Consider the following 16,125-nt stretch of genomic DNA (forward strand, 5'->3'; position numbering starts at 1 on the left):
AGCATTCTTGAGGAAAAGACCAGAATTGAACAGAAAATTTGACTTTCAAATACAAGAATCAAGAGAAGCATGAAAAGGTAAACAGGAAAGAAAAATCATAAGGGATTTATCAAAGTTAAACTGTTTATATTCCTACATAGAAAGACTATATTTGTAACTCATGAGACTTTTCTCAACATTAGGGTAGTTGGAGGGAATACATATATGTAAATATATATACATATGTGTGTGAGGTAATGTGTGTGTGCATGTGTATTTGTTTGTGCGTTGGTGTTTGTGAGTGTTTTTGTGTGTATGTATAGAGACAGAGGGCACAGTGAGTTGAATATGAAGGGATGGCATATAAAAATAAAATTAAGGGATGAGAGAGGAATGTACTGGGAGAAGGAGAAAGAGAGAGGCACAATAAGGTAAATTATCTCTCACAAAAGAGGCAAGAAAAAGTTTTTACAGTAGAGGGGAAGAGGGGGGAAAGTAAGAGGGAATGAGTGAATTGTACTTTCATTGGATGTGACTTAAGGAGGGAATAACTTACGTGCTCAGTTGGGTATGAAAATCTATTTTACCCTACAGGAAAGCAGGGGAGAAGAGGATAAGAGAGGAGAGGATGATAAAAGGGAGGGCAAATGGGAGAAGGGGGAAATCAGAGGCAAACACTTTTGAGGAGGGACAAGGTCAAAGGATAGAGACTAGACTAAATAGGGGGTAGGATAGGATGGAGGGAAATATAGTTAGTCTTTCACAACATGACTGCTATGGAAGTGTTTTGCAAGACCACACATGTATAACCTATATTGAATTGTTTGCCTTTTCAGTAAGGGTGGGTTGGGAGGGAGGGAAGAAGAGAATGTGGAACTAAAAGTTTTAAAAACAAATGCTAAAAATTGTTTTTACATGCAACTGGGAAATAAGATATACAGGCAATGGAGTATAGAAATCTATCTTGCCCTATAGGAAAATGGAAGGGAAGAGTATGAGAGAAAGGCTTGAGTGATAGAAGGGAGGGAATATTGGGGGAAAGGGTAATCATCTTGGGATAAGAGAGAAGAGATATGGGGAGAAAATTTGGAACTCAAAATCTTGTGGAAGTGAATGTTGAGAACCAAAAAAATTAATTAATAAAAACAAAAATAAAAATTTTAAAAATCATTGCATTGATTTTGGTTCTTATAGCTTTTAGCAATATTTTCTTTTCTGTTATTTTGCTCATTCCTCCTTGTTTCTTCTTCCTTCACTTTGCATCAGTTCCCAAATTTCATTTTGTTTTTCTGAATTCTTAAGATTAACCATTTTTGCAATACAATAATATTGCATTGCTTTCTTACTGGATAATTTGTTTAGCCATTCCCTAGTTGATGGGCCCCTTCTTTATTTCTAGTTTTGTTCAACTACAAAAGAAATGTTGCTACAAATATTTTTGGTATACATGCTATCTTTGCATCTTTTTTTTAAGCATTTGTGATTATATGCCCACTAGTGGTGTAATTCAGTCAACAAGTATGAACAGTTCAGCCACATTACCAAAAGCAATTTCAAATTATTTTCCAGAACAGTTAAATCATTTCAGAGTTCTACCAATACTTCATTAACTATAATATTGACTATTTGTTTTATCATCTTTGCCAGTGTGCCGAAGGTGAGATGAAACCTCAATTGTTTTAGTTTGCTCTTAGGTAACAATGATTTTTTTCAGATAACTTAAATATATTTCATTAGCTATGCAAAAAAATTTAATTTTTCCACATAAAACCACATTTTTCCCTCAAAACATTTTAGCCGAGATCATCCTATCAAACTTTTAAATGATTCAAAGATCTCAAACTGTGAAAGAGCAAACTGATCTTGTAACTTTTTATTTTCCTGTTTCTGTTGTGAATATGGTGACTATTCAACTTTGCCTGTAGAGGGTAGTCAGGTATCATAGAATTATATAACATTGGAACTGGAAATGATCTTCTAAGACATCTAATCCAACCTTTTCATTTAGTAAGAAAAAAAAAGTTGCTAGGTGATTCAATGGATAGAATGGATCTGGTGTCAAAAAGACCAGAGTTCAAATCCAGCCCCAAGCTTTTACTAGTTATGTGACCCTGGGCAAATCACTTAACTTCTGTCTGCCTCAATTTCCTCAACTGTAATAAAATGGGGATAATGATAGCACTTCTTAATGTTGCTATGAAGATTAAATGAGACAATATGTGTAAAATGTTTTGCAAACCTTAAGGGACTATATAAATGCTAACTATTATTATTATTATGCAATGAGAAAATTTCATCTTCTAAAAATGAACACAAAAACGGTGATCAAAGAACCCAGACTAAACTCAGGTTTCCTGAGTCCTTTCTCAAATTCTTACTTTAATTTTTTTAATGATGTTTTGAGTTGTTTGGTTTGTTTTTGACACTATCATCACTTCCCAATAGTACCATCCACCTAATGTAACCCTCTCTTGTAATAAAGTAAATTCTCAAAGCAAAATAAGTAGCAAATAGTCAAGCCAAACAGATGACACAGTGTGAAACCTTTCATATCCATGGTACTCTACTTCACTCTTGCAGGGAGAAAGGATGGTTCTTTAGTTTTTTTGTTTATTTTCTATCACTACCCAATTCTACAATGATGATGCCTATTCTTCACCTTCCTACAAAAATTACTATGAATGTGGGAAGAAGCTTCCCTTCAAAAATACACAGAAAGTCATTATTATCCCCTTCATGTTTGTTAACCAAAGTCAGCTTTAGCACATTCCTATTTGGGAATAATTGTGCCTTGCAATTCTGCAATGCATGCATAGTCCATTTCATATGTCTGTCCATCCCTTATAGAATACCTGCAGCAGCTCTATCTAGGTAGAACCCTTCACTCAAGGAGAATCATGGGTGGATGTCTACAAATGGGTAGAGAGGCAGGCAAAATCAATGGTCAAACAGCTAAAATGCATGACACAAGAGGAGAGCTGGAATTCAGTTACTGTGTTCAATTGCAATCTCAGAAGACAAAACACCTTATAGCAACAAAATGTAAGAATATGTAGTAATCATCATCATCATCAATAAAGCATTGACTGCTTTATGATAAAGCTTCGTCAGACCATAGAAGACATTTTGCCAGACTAATTGGATTAAAGAATCATTTAACAGACTCTTTAAAGAGGACCTTCATCTAAAGGAGAATTCAGACACCCGTCTGATGGAACACAGATAAAGCATTTGAATGTTCTTTCAACTGAAGCAGGGGGTTGGACCAGTTGACCTTGAAGTCCCACTCCTATAAGTATGTGTGATTTACTTTAATGCCTGTATTTATGTTTCTGACACCATCCCTAAAAGCCTTGGGGTGAATTTTTAATGAATAAATGATGAGTTTTAAAAATGATAATAGTGTCATCAGGAACATAAACTAGTGCCAGTTTATGGCTGGGTCTCTGTGATTGCAGCAGAATTGTACCTGACTGAAAGATTCAGTCAATCTGATTCATTGTGGCCAATCTGCATCCAAGTATCAGCCCCTGCCTCCCACAAATCGGCCATGTTGGATCAGGCCCACTAACTCTTTCAGTCACGTCCAAATTTTGTTGTTCTCATGGAGGTTCAGGCTTGCAAGGTAACTTACCCTAGGAAAATTCAATGCTTTAAAATAAAAAGTGTGCAAGTAGTAACTGAAAAAAAATTATATCAATGGCATAAGAAAGAGAATTGACAGCATATGGATTTATAAAGCATTTGTTACAGGTTTTTTTTTCTATTCTGATGAGCAAAGACAAAATAAAATTGACTTGTTAGAAGCAGTCTTAAATTGAGTATTGACAAAAGGACAATGTATGATTATGAATGAAAAATGACTAATTTGAAAGCAGTGCCCACCCCTGTATATCTAAGATTAGTACTATAGGGGTATGTACCAACCATAATGAATCGTTTACCAAAGTCTTCGTCACTAGGAAAAGCAATTAAGTAACCCATTAATGACACTAATGAGTAGATATTATAAACCCTGATAATAATAAAGAGATTTGTATTTCTTGTAATTTAGCATTCAGAATTAAGCTGTGGGCTGTTTCCTGATCTCTAAGATGCCACTTAGCTCCAAATACAAGATCTTATAATCCTAAAAATATAGGCATGATTTTGACATTTAAGTCATTCCAAAATAGTTATTCAGGAAAGAGGAACAAATGGTACCAAATGATTAGCCCCAAACTACCAATATCATCTTCAAAAACATCTTGGATTGATGGCTGAAGAGACAATATAATCAAGTGGAATGTTTTTCAAGGGGAAGTGGGCATAGCAATAACACCCCATCCATGTCCTCCAGGCAATCTGCAGAATGGTTTTTTTTTCTAGAATTCATGTTCATAATACAGCACTATCCATATTCTGTTTCCTGCAATGAATTAATAATCTATTTATTTAAATACTACACTGTAATATTTTTCTTTATAAGAGTTATGATTTCATGTTGTGGAGAACATCTATTAATGCAGATCAACAAAATAATATTCTGCTACCTAAAGTCTTACAGGGTTGCTTGGGAAATGAATTGCCCAGGTTCACACATCCAGCATCAGAGGCAAGACTTGAACCCAGGTTTTCCTGACTTCTTTATTATTTAACAGAATTTTACTTTGTTCATGTGTGTCTGTGTATGTGTGTTCATGCCTTCCATCTCCTGCCACATTCTAAGATTTTTGGATACAGGGTCTGTGTTCTCTTTCCACAGACACAAAGACATACATATATACATAAGTTGAATAAGTTATTGAATAAATTAATTTCCCTCTAGTAAAAGAGACCTTTTGTTCCACTAAAGTAGTTCAACTGACCAAAAGGCTGAGAAAGTTTGAGAAGAGTTTGGTCTATCAGATAATTTGCATCTGAGTTATAAAAAAATGTTCCTTTTATCAAGACTTAGGAAAAAAAGTCCCAGAATCCAAACCAATTCAGCTCAATAAATATTTTGCAAACTTTAGAGGCAGGTAGGCAGCAGAACATGTACACAGAACATTAAGCTGGAAGTCAGAAAATCCTGTGTTCAAATTAGACCAAGTGGGTCCTTAGCTGGAAACCCATCATGCATGAAGTTTTTGAATAAGAATCATCAGAAAGAAGAGCTGTCCCATATGAATTTATGAAAGTTATTTAACCTTTTATATCTTGTTTCCCCAACTAGATTCTCAGCTCTTTAAGATGGGAATCATTTCTTAGACTTTTTACCCTTTTGTAAACAACAGTGATTCTCACAGGGCCTTGAAAACAATTGGTATTCAAAAACTTTTATTCTTTGATAAAATATTTGATACTGTACAGGTTGGAGAACTGATCAATCAGAACATCATTATGGCTTCTAGTTAAGATTTCAGTTCCTCTACAAAGACCATATTCCATCTCAAACTTACAATCTATAATATTCCAGTATATGCGTTAATTGGATTAATTGTACTGTGAATATCTTTACCAGGAACTATTAATAAAAGCTAAATGTCATATTTTGGAAAATCTAGCTTTTTCTGACTCTCTAATGTTCTTAGTGTGTGATGTTATGTATTTTAGTTGCCTGTGTTGTTGGCATGTGACACCTACCAGATTACACTCTTCTTGAGGGCAGGAAACATGCCTCATTTAATTTTTTTAATCTCTCCTACTTCTCTGCCAAGTAGATATTTTAAAAAAAATCTTTATTGTTGTAATAGAATACCAAAGAATTAAGTCTTTATTTGGTTAGACTTCTACAGCATTCACCTTTTTATTACAGTATATAAAAAAAAGAAAAGAAAAACTAAGCTATGTCCATGGTAGGAAATGAGTTTTATTATTTATTTTTTTTAATTCTAAACTTAACCTCATCAACCAGCCCCTAGCAGAGTGTCTTTCCTGTGCTTAATAAATGTACATTAAAGTTGAACTGTTTGAATATGTTTACCTTTACACTATCTTTAAGTCAAGGGTTTTCTAAAGGAATTAACAATATAAGAAGTAATTAATATACTTTAAATTGTTTGTATTTTTAGATTTTAATTTGAATTAATTTTTAATTTAATTTAAATTTTATTTTATTTTATTTTAATTTGTAAAGAATTGCAGTAATATCTAAACAAACTTTGATAGTTTAGAGATTAGGTTGATTCTTCATTGCAGCCTTTCATTAATGCAGGCATAAACTGGAACCTCTTAATTGAGTTTGTACTTAATCTAAGGGATCTATTCAAGTAGGTCCTGTTTTAGAAAAAAAAAACATACATTATTTCACTGGTCTTAATTGACATTTAAGTACTTAAAATTTACAAGTGGCATTTAAAATGTATTTGAAAATTTATTCTTTTTATTCATTTAAATGTCTTCATCATTGTTCCCCACTCACAGTTAGACTGAATTCATGAGGTTTTTCTAAATTTGCCCAGTTTTTCACTTATATTTTTTAAAGCAAAAGAAAAAATCGATGACCAGTGTTTCACATCTTTCTTGCCCTCCCCATCTGACATTGCTTCACATAAGCTATCCTGCCTATATTTCATATAATATATACAAGCTATGAGAAATCCTTGAAAGATACACCCCCAGAGAGTTCCAACCAATACTCTGTTATCATGAGAACTTTCTTGACCTGCTCATATGGGCCACTTTATTTTTGGTTCCCACTATCCCTTCCTCAAAAATAGTATTATAAGGCTGACTTAAAAATTTGGTATAACATTTTTGAGCTGGAGAAAGCCTCTGGTATGTTCCAGTTCAAGCCTGTCATTTTACAAATGAGGAAACTGAGACCCAGAGATGCTATGACCTGCCCAAGTTCATACGGGTAAATAAGTTGCAGAATAGGATTAAATCCAGCCACACATTTCTTTGCCTGCTCCATTGCCATCCCCTGCAAAACTGAGGACCTCAAAGCTTCCTGCTCAAAACGAGATGCAATGATACCATATCTGCCAAGATCAAGAAAAGCAAGAAGAATATGAAGTTCAGGGTTCACTGCAGCAGATACCTATACACATTCCTTGGCCATCACAGAGAAAGGGAAGACAGAGAAACTCAAACAGTCACTGCTGTCTGATTTGGTTGAAGTGAAGGAATAGTTTATTATTCCATCTATATTAAAACAAAAATAGTGTTGTTTCTACTGTACACTGATGGACTAAATTCCAGTCCTCCCATGGTGCATTACTTTTAGGTATTTCACCAATAGAGAAATATCTATGGAATGTCTCTGACATTCCCCCAACTTGGAGATAGATGTCGTGGTGATTTTTTTTTTCAAACCTTGGGGTCTTCTCAACTCCTTTAGTCTAAAGACAGAAGGAGCTCCAGCTCAATGCTATTTTCTCATTCCGCAATCAGCCAGAGTGGGCTCGGCAGGATTCCTGGAAAAATACAGGTTGCTTGACCTCTTATTCAGCTCTACCATAGAAGAATGCTACCACGAGACTGAGAAATCAGACTGAGCCTGAAAAGAAGTCATTTTCAAGCACAAATAACCAACTTTGCAACAACAAAATTGCTTCAGGGTAGAGACCTTGTTTTGTGAAGCCTAAGTACAGGGTATATTTCTATAACGGAGTAAACAGACTTTTAAACATTGAATTAATATTCATGTATAATAAGTAGCTAACAACCTGTTAGCTATAATGTGAAATAGTGTGGTACGGTAGTGCCAACTTCAGAGACAGAGAGTTAGTGTGGGTTCAAATCCCAGTTCTGCTACTTACTCCTTGTGCAGTCTGAGAGGTCAGTTAATCTCTCAGCATTTCCGTTTCAACTTTTCTGAAAAGTTCTATGATTCTATGATATTATAATCGAAGGTCTGTGTATATCAGTGAATGATCTTCACCAAGTGGGTTTTAGTCGATAGGCAAAAAACATTTTGCCATGAAGAGTCACTTGCTTACAGGAAACAAACAGAACTTGAATTTGTCTCCACATAGGATGCTCTTTGTCAAATGCCCTCAGTTAATCAGTCTGTCTTACCATGAAGCTCTTCTCGGCATGATACAGATAAAGACAAACAAATACCTTTGCTTATCATAGACTTACTACCACGTTAGACAAAGACCAGAACCTCAGAAATAAGATACTGGGACCGCAAAGGAGTCATCTTTTAAAATCTAAACTGATTTATTCAAATTATAAAATAAGAACCGATTTATTCTCAAATTTTCAACAACAGAAAACTTTTAGTCAACTCCCCTCATTTAACAAATGAGGAAAATGCATGGTGATACAGTAGAAAAAGGCCCTGGACTTATAGATGGAAGATGAGCCTCTCAGTCATAGCTCTGCTGTGTAATAATTGTGTGACCTTCTCTCACTTTGACATTTCTGAATTTCAGTTTCTTTAGCTGTAAAATGAAAGGGTCAGTCTAGATTCAGAAGTGTGTGTGTGTGTGTGTGTGTGTGTGTGTGTGTGTGAGAGAGAGAGAGAGAGAGAGGCTCCTTTGGTAAAGCTTAATAATATAGTGAGGTGTCAACCATATTTAAAATTTAAAGAAATGCTAAATTTCATTTAGGAATTAATGAAAATAAAGGTGGTTTTCTTTTTCAAATCCAAATTTAGAAAGTCCCTAACATCTAAGACTCTCTGATCTGGATATTTCTAAATTCCCTTCCAGATTTAAATCCTATGATCCTATCATGTTTATTAGTAATTGTTTTTGTAGTTTGTAGTTAATTTCTTTTTGTATTTGTATTTGTTTCAGTTTTTTTCCCAGCCAATAAGAGATAGGACCAGGATGAGGACCAGGGAGCAGTAAAAAGGGAAGCAGTACATTCCCTTCATACCCATTTTCCCAGGACAATAACATTGAAATCACCCCCTGCCTCACAAAAGCAAAGGCTCTGAAGTTAATAACCTCAGGACCGTGTCATCTTAAACCTGTTCATTTTCTCTCCTCTCTAGGTACCCGTAGACATCACCTGTCCTTTCCTGAAAGAAAGTCTTTTCATTGTGCCAGGCTACAAGCTAAGCATCCCTGAATCTCTCAGAGGATGGTGGAGCAAACTTCCTTATGGTCTTCTCCTGCTTTTAAGGCCTCCCTGGTAGAATCATACATCCCCTCTCTCCATCCTCTCCAGTTGTCAGAGTAGGTGCCAAAGGGGGATTTAGAGTTCTGACAGCAATACAGCCTGACTACGGATCAACCGGCTTGGGCTGCCCTAGAAGTTGGGAAGAAACCTTAAGCAAAAGAAAAAAGGAGCTCACTTTGCTTTTTCATTTTCATCCTGAATTCTCATTGCTCTCCAAGAGAAGAGAAAAGACAAAATGCAGTCAAGTGGAAATGGTTGGAGTGCACTTTGAGAAATTTTGCCAAAAGGGAAAGTATAGACGATAGTAGCTTTTTTTTTATTCCCTACCAAAAAAAAAATTCTCTAGAACTTAAAACTATTTTAATCAGCTGAAAAACATACATGGGCTTTACAGCTCTGAGACAGCTTGCACTGGCTCCGATAAATGCCTATCGCTCATTTGCATACGCTAACAGCTACACTTTAATCAGCCTCCTAATCCCTGATGGTATTAATGAATTTTTTTATGCTTTTTTTTTTTAGTATCATGTTTGCTAATTCAAAAATGATCAGCGGCTTCTGTGTGCCTTTTTTTATGCAGGAAATAATGGGTGAGCTCGGTACTCCTGTTATCCCGCTCTCACAAATAATTAAGACTACAAAGGGTACAAATGAGTTTGAATGCACCGCACAAAGGCTCAAGCCAGGCAAAGGCCTTTCTCTTTCTGAGCTCCTTCCTCCCTTCCACCCCTCCCCCCTTCTCTCTCTTTATTTGTTCCCTTCCTTTGACAAGAGGTGGCTTAGAAAGACACTTAGCAAAGCAAGGAGTTGTGAGTTTCCCAAATACCAACTTTTCCCCCAAGACCTTTAAATTGTGGGTTTTCAGTCAGGCAGGCTCAGATTTTTCAACCAGGCAGCTTTTTAAAAGCACATACAATTCTTAGAGGAAAGATCAAAACCCACAAAAAACTTTCTTCCTAATTTCTCTCCATCCTTCACACCCAACACAGACCTTTGTTCACTCTACTGTCAATAACAGGAGGGGCCTGGTGGGGCCATGTCCAGTTTTGAGGAGGGAAAATGAAGAATGAAGTCTCCTCCTTCTCATAGGCAGATTGATTTGGGAGAGACTGTGTGCAGCATTGTGGAGCTTAAGCTAAACAGGCCAGCTGCTTAACAGGAAACAAGAAAGCTAAGATTGTGCTCTCTAGCTGTGTGACCCTGGGCAAAATTTACCTCTGTGGGCGTTAGGGTCCCCATCATAAAATGAAGGGTTTGGAATGATTTCCAAAGCTTCTTCCTTCCCCTCTCTGACAGGCAGGGATTCTTAAGTGGCCCTGTAGCTACAGATGTGGACCTGGAGTCAGGAAGACCTGAGCTCAAATCTGATTCACACGTTTACTAGCAGTGTGACCCTGGGCAAGTCACTTAACCCTGTTTGCCTCAGTTTCCTCATCAGTAAAATGAGATGGAGAAGGAAATGGCAAACCACTTCAGTATCTTTGCCAAGAAAACCCCGAATGGGGTCAAAGAGTTGAACACAACTCAACTAACAACAGTCTCCCAGGATGGTTGTGAGGATCAAATGAAATAATTGTAAAGTACTTAGGGTAGTTCCAAGCACACAGTGAGTATTACAAAATGCTATATGTTCTTATTATTAAACTTTTTTGTCATAGACTCCTTGGGAAGTCTGGTGAAGTCTATGGATCCCTCCTCAGAACAATGTTTTTAAATGCAGAAAATAAAATACGTAGAATTAAAAAAGAAACCAACTTTGTTGAAATCCCATTATTGGAATTTTTTTAAAACCAGTTGGTGAAATCCAGGTTAAGAATTCCTGTTCTCTGACACTCTGTGATTTGATCAGATGGTCTCTAAGGTCCTTTTCAGGTCTAAATCCTATGATCCTATTATTTTTCAAGACTGTCAATCAAAGACACTTCTATCAATCACACATTTACATATAGCAGTAGAAATGGATGAGATGTTAAATGTCTTAAAAAGAAATCAAAAAGAGATAACCAAATCTCAGTTATCCACAGGAATAAGAAATCAGCATGGATATTTTGGCAGTCACCAGGTTTTCATTTGACAGATTTCTTCTACATCTTGATATCTCCTAGGAATAGTGAGAAGTGAAAGGTCCAAAGATGCATGCCAAGAGAAAGGAGGAGAAGCCAAGAGTATCACTAAGTTGTAAACTACAAACTATGTGTAAGATATGAATCATAATCAAGGATTGATTATAATCAACTGGCTATAAATATGGTAATAATGCCAATTCATTCATATGTGTATCAGTTAGTTAGAAAACAAACTACCTGATTTAAGAACAAACCTGGGTACCCCCTTATACATTTCAACTAAATTTACTGTAGAGTCCCAGCTAAGAATGTTTGCTTGACTTTTACATTTTAAAATGAAGTTTTAATGTATTTAATTTTTTTTTATTTGAGTTCCTCACCTGCATAAAAACAGTCAGCATACATATTCATCCCCCGGGGGGGGTTATAGTTTGCTACTATGTACACACACACACACACACACACACACACACACACACACACACACAACTAGTAAGTGTCTGAGGTCAACTCTGAACTCAGATATTGACTCCAGGCCCAGAGTTCTATGCACTGAGCCAGCCAGCCATCTAGCTGCCCCTGCATATAGCTACTTCATACAATAAATATGTGTTTATGTATATAGATTATACATAAAGTGTGTTATAGTAAAAAGCATTTGACTGGGAGTCATAAACCCTGAATTCTAGCCCAGTTAGAATTTCCTCTAACTCAACCTGTGACCTTGGGGAAGACACTTTATTTCTCTGCACTTGAGTTTACTCATGCTTAAAACAATGGTTGCACTAGATTATTTTAAGGTCCCTTCTAGTCAATCAATGGATTAAATATTTTTAATAAACAACTCCTGTGTACTAGACATTCTCCTAGATGCAGGGGATACTAATATAAAGAAGGAAATGTTACCAATTCTTATGGAAAATCACTTTGGCAGCAGTATGGAGAGTGAACAGGAGTGGGGAGACTTGGTGACTATTTCAGAGTCTGTTTCAGTAATACAGGAGAGAACTGATAAGGGCCTGAACTTAGTAGCTATGTGAGTAACGAGAAGGGAAAGGGTCTGAGGGATGGAGGTAGAAATGACTAGATTTGGAAATAGACTAGATATGTGGGGTGAGGGCAAGGGAGCTGAGGATAATCCTGAGTTTTTCTAGGAGTTTGGCTAAGAAAGGGAAGAGAAATATATAAGACAATAACTTAGGGGTTGATGGGGCCCAGTGAAGGGGTTTTTTAAGAGAAGGGAGACTTAGGTATGTTTGAAGGCAATAGGAAAGGAAAGAACAGATGGAGAAAGGTTGAAGATGGAGGCAATAGTGGGGGGGCGATCTTCTGGAGAATATTGAAGGGGTTGGGAGCAAAGGCATGAGAGTAGGGGTCAGCCACTATATGATATATATGAATAAGACGGGGAATAACGACAAGTGCTGTTCAGTTGTTTTTCCCTCATGTCTGGCTGTTCCTGACCTCATTTGGGGTTTTCTTGGCAGAGACACTGGGACATGAATCCAGGTGTCTCTGATTTAAGACTATGTGATACACACATACACGTATAAAGTATGTATACACATACAGTATATCTGTGTATGTATATATAATATGTGTATACATTATATGTGATGTGGTATATATCTGTATCTATGTGTGTACATATATCTAAAAAGGCAGAGAGAGTCAGGTCTGTAGGCATAAGTGAAGAGAGAATAAGACATCTATATAACATACATGTGTGTATACATATATCCAAATATATTTATGAGAAGCAGCATGATATAGTAAACATAAAATTAGCCTGAGTCATGAAGACCTCAATTCAGATTCTGCTACCAACACATATCAGCTGTGTGATCACTGGCAAAATACAACCTTTCAGTATCCCCAAGTCCCTCTTTAATACTGTGAATTACAGACAAGTTGCTAATGTGTATTGATAAAGGGAGCTTATCTGCACTGGGAATTCCCCATAGCAATGAAATCACAGGTCTGGGTCATCCCTCCCTCTATGTAAACACACACCAAAATACATTTTTACAAATGGCAACAGATTATGTGGAAATAGACCTTTCCTAGGAGCTCGGAGTTGTGGGCTTAAGTCCCCTCTCTGACACTGTGTGAACTTCAGTCTCAGCTTTCTTAAAAGTAAAGTAACAATGGTCAACTAAATTATCCCTAAGATTCCTTTCAGCTCTAACTATCTATTACTCTCTATATATACAGACTCATGCATGTTGTATATGCATATATAAGTCAACAAATAGGCCTTGAAGGTAGAGGTAAACATAAGTGAGTATAGATACAGGATGGTTACTAATCTCTCCAACCCAACAAATGGGAATATTATATTCACACATTTGTGTACTTGGGAATAGCTAGGTGACACAGTGGTTAGAGTACTGGGCCTGGAGTCAGGAAGACCTGAGGTCACATCCAGCCTCAGACACTTACTGGCTGTGTGACCCTGGGCAAGTCATTTGACCCTGTTTGCCTCAGTTTCCTCATCTGTAAAATTATCTGGAGAAGGAAATGACAAACCACACCAGTGTCTCTGCCAAGAAAACCCCAAATGAGGTCATGAACAGTCAGACGTGAGGGAAAAACAACTGAACAACCATAATGTATATATGTATATAAAAACAGAGAGATAAAGCTTGTGGGAAATAATAAAAATACCCCCTTGAAACTCAAGATAGATTACAGAATAGTCTGAATATTTCTAAGTACCAAATATATTGATAGTGTCAGGTTCTACCAAAACGCCCATTATTTCATAGGCCAGTTACTGAAATTCTACAGGCAAAGGAAAATGGTCTAAAACTTCCAAATAATTAATATTTAATATAATAGTCTTTTTTCATATATCTCTTCTAATTTTATATATACATAGTCCCTTTAAAATGTCATTGTTGGGGAATGAGACTAGTGCCCATCTTATTTAAAAGTTTATCTTAATTTAACTATAGATATTCATCATGTTTTAGGGAACATGATTCGGCCAAAGTATTTCAAATCTATGCAACCATAAACTTGACTATAATCCATTCTTACCTTAATTTTAACTCTTTGAGGATTCAGGGACTCATTATAAAGATCTATTCAAATCTCTCTTGTTCTCCTGCTTTGCTTCTCTTTGAACTACTTCAATGCTCATTAATCAATTAATTAATCACCCAACAAATATTTATTGAGTGTCTACTACATCATGCTAGACACTATTAGCATCTCAACTAGACACTAAGTAAGAGATGAAGGGAGCTCCAATCAATGATGCTGTTTGTTGACCTCTCCAACACACATTTTGCTCAAAGACAAGGGGAATATTGGTTGAAATGAGGCTTTTGGATTAATTGTTTTCCTTGCATTTCTGTGCTTTCCCTGTTCCTCAACCTTTGCTAAGAATAGTCGAGACAATACTATACGGTTATTGTATTCTGAGACCCAGAGCCACTGATACAAATGTTTTCATCAAGAACTTTGGGAAAATCTATCTAAAAGACAGCAACATACTACATTTTCAGTAAGAAGAAAAAAATCCTATTTTGAAAGTGAACTCCTCTTTCAGTTAAAACAAAAACAAAAAACCACTGGAGTCAGTTACCTCAACATTTCAATCTCTGATTTTGATTTGTCATAGAAAACAACCTAAGCTATTGATTCCCTCTATGAAAGGTATCCCTGTGAAGTTTTACTTGCACGTCAACCATTTATAGCCACCAGCCAATCAGTTAACAGACAAGGAGACCTAATTCACAGGAAACATACCAGTTAAACAGTTTAACTGTCCTAATAAACTGGCTCCTACATTCTCAGTGGAAATGTGGTGGGCATCATCATGTCTACTATTTTTTCCCCTTCCAAAGATTTTGGCTTGTTTTTACCACCACAAATTCAGATTTCAGAAGGGGAACTACTTCCATGGCTAACAAGATGTCTTGCATATTTAAGAAGGACTTGTGGGAAAGTATGAAATTTTCTTGAATTTTAAATCATTCTTTTAAAAAAAATGAAATAGTCTAATTGAAGTGCAAACATGAGAAATCTGGATTAAATTCCCTCCCAAAATCAGGGGCAGGGGGAAAGGGAGCGCAGAAGAAAGGGTGTAGAAGCTTAAGTGTTTAAAATTAGTTTTAGGTGTTTATTGATCCAACCAAAGACTTCAATTCAACAAGCATTTATTCAGCAAACACTTCACAGTGTGTCCATCCTTGATAATAAAATTTGGTTGTGTTAGGTTTAAGTTCAGATTTCAAAGCAAGCCCAAGACTCACAGTGAAATGTAGTTTATTAGACAACCTTTTCTCCCAGAACACAGAATCTACACTGACATAATTTATCATTGACTCAAAGGCTAAGAGAGGTCATTTAATTCATCCCTGGGGCCTCCAGGCAGAACTATACCTACCATTCCAGAAAGAAGATATTTTTTATACAGCTCCTTTTCAGGAAGGAATATCCTCAGGTTTTTTATTATCATTGTTAGAAAAGGTATGCATTTACAAGCTATACACATTTCTAATTTTTTTATAATCACCGATTCTCTCCCCCAAATCCCCTACTCAATGACACATCAGTTTCTTGTAAACATGAATCACCTTGCAATTCTTTTGCTGCTACTGTTTCTCCTTCCTATTTTTCCCATCATGTATTATATCCTTCTAGCTAACTCTTGCTTTAAGTTCTGATATTGCTTAGTAGTACTATCATTTTCAAGTATAACTTATGGTTCTCAAAATTATGAGACTTTGGTCTTCTTATTTCCACTTTCTTTCAGACCAAGGACTTAAAATGTCATTTTATTTTATTTTTTCTCATTAAGAGTCATACCTTGCCAGCTCTACCTATGGTCTTTGCATAAAACCTGCAGAAATCCTTTCCCAAGAAATATTCAGATAACAGGTGGTGGTGCAACTGCTCTCTATGCTTTGTCTTGGGCAGGTGCTAACTCTCTTACTCTGGGATTTTAGATTAATTTGCATGTAATACATTCCAAATGGCATCTCTGCTTTGCACTAATCGTTCCATTTCTTTAATGCCAATTCGATAAGCA

This window comes from Petaurus breviceps, unplaced genomic scaffold, assembly GCF_028583685.1.
Source record: "Petaurus breviceps papuanus isolate PSGF00001 unplaced genomic scaffold, PetGlider_PUasm1.0 90604, whole genome shotgun sequence".
Classification (NCBI taxonomy): domain Eukaryota; kingdom Metazoa; phylum Chordata; class Mammalia; order Diprotodontia; family Petauridae; genus Petaurus; species Petaurus breviceps.